Source organism: Ipomoea triloba, chromosome 16, assembly GCF_003576645.1.
Source record: "Ipomoea triloba cultivar NCNSP0323 chromosome 16, ASM357664v1".
NCBI classification, from domain to species: domain Eukaryota; kingdom Viridiplantae; phylum Streptophyta; class Magnoliopsida; order Solanales; family Convolvulaceae; genus Ipomoea; species Ipomoea triloba.
In genome coordinates, this window is record NC_044931.1 from 15,227,967 (window position 1) to 15,229,525 (window position 1,559).

Sequence of the window (1,559 nt, forward strand, 5' to 3'; positions counted from 1 at the left end):
TACGTGCTATGCAAAATCATCGATAATTGCATCAAGATTAACATTCTCTAGCATATCCTTCTCAATACACAAAATCGTCATTAACATGGCCTTGATCATTTAAATTTTCTTTAGATTGTTTCAAATTTTCATTAAATGATCCTGATTTTTTGAAAAATTTATTTATATATAGTTCCTCTTTGTGATTCTATTAGCTGCTCTACTTGTTTTTTTTCTTTTTTTTTTTCTTTTTTTCACCATCACATAAATGCTTTTTAGGTAACCTTATATAAAACAATTTTAAAAAACTTACAAGTTACTAGGGCCCAAACTGGCAGGTGTTGCATGTGTGCTAGGAAATAAAGACAGAACAAATTACAAATAGAAGAAAACTTACAAGTTACAACGGACAATAGGGCCCAAACTGGCAAACAAATGAACAATCGTTGATTAATCGAATTGGAACAAAAAATTTATTGAAGAAGACGAATGTGTTAGCCAGTTAGGGTGTCGATTCTAATAGATAAAAGATAATTAGGTGTCATTCTAAATTATTTAATTAAGTGTGGATTCTCAACTTCCTGCAGTCCCATATATTCTTAATTTTTTGCTTTCTAATATAATTATAACACTAATTTTTTATTTTCTAATATAATTATAACACTAATTATAACATTATAATATAATAGATATATGTATACATATATATGGATGGCCCCTTCTATCATGGGGCCCTGGGCGATCGCCCATCCCGCCCGTGCTCAAGACCGGCCCTATGTATATCCCGAGTTTCAACACAATGACTAATCCCTAGCTGAATTGTAGGCGTCTCTTTTGGGTGAGACATTTGCTTGGCTTGGAGATTTAAGGCTTCCCCATACCCATATACAAAGATCGAATCTTTGATATTTTGTTAAATAAGGATGGTCCCGATGAATGAGTTCAAATCTTGTAATTGTAAAGTCAACAACTCGATCAATCTGGATAGGATTATATTGTCTAATCCCAAATTCTTTTTTTTTCTTTAATACTATATATGGCATGCATTCTCAAGTGTTGAGACTTGGGAAAAACTAACCTAACTCATAAAGTATTAATGTAATACAACTTTATAATAATATAGTTTATAACCTTATAATTATATTAGTAGTAGTTTACTTATTAACTGTTTTAAACTGCTGAATTTACTATATAACACAAAAACATGCAATATTACTATGTGTTAGAAGGAAAGGAATGCATGCATGAATTGAAAAGAAGTTTATTGGATATGGCTTCCCTTTATGGTACCAAATTCATATAATTTAGTGTAGTAGCTCTTCCGATTTCCGACATCTGATCTGGTTTGTCAAATGCATATATGATTATTCTCCGTTGGAGGCGGTGGTGGCCCTGTGTTTTTGTCCGGTGGCGGACTTTAATTCAAAGGGTGGTAAAGTGGTACGTGCATCTATCACGTGTGGAGTAAGGGTTTGGGAGACTGGGAAACTTCTTCTAGCCATTGGAGCCTACCTAAAACAATATGCATCATTGTATATATATATATATATATATATATATATATATATATATATATATAT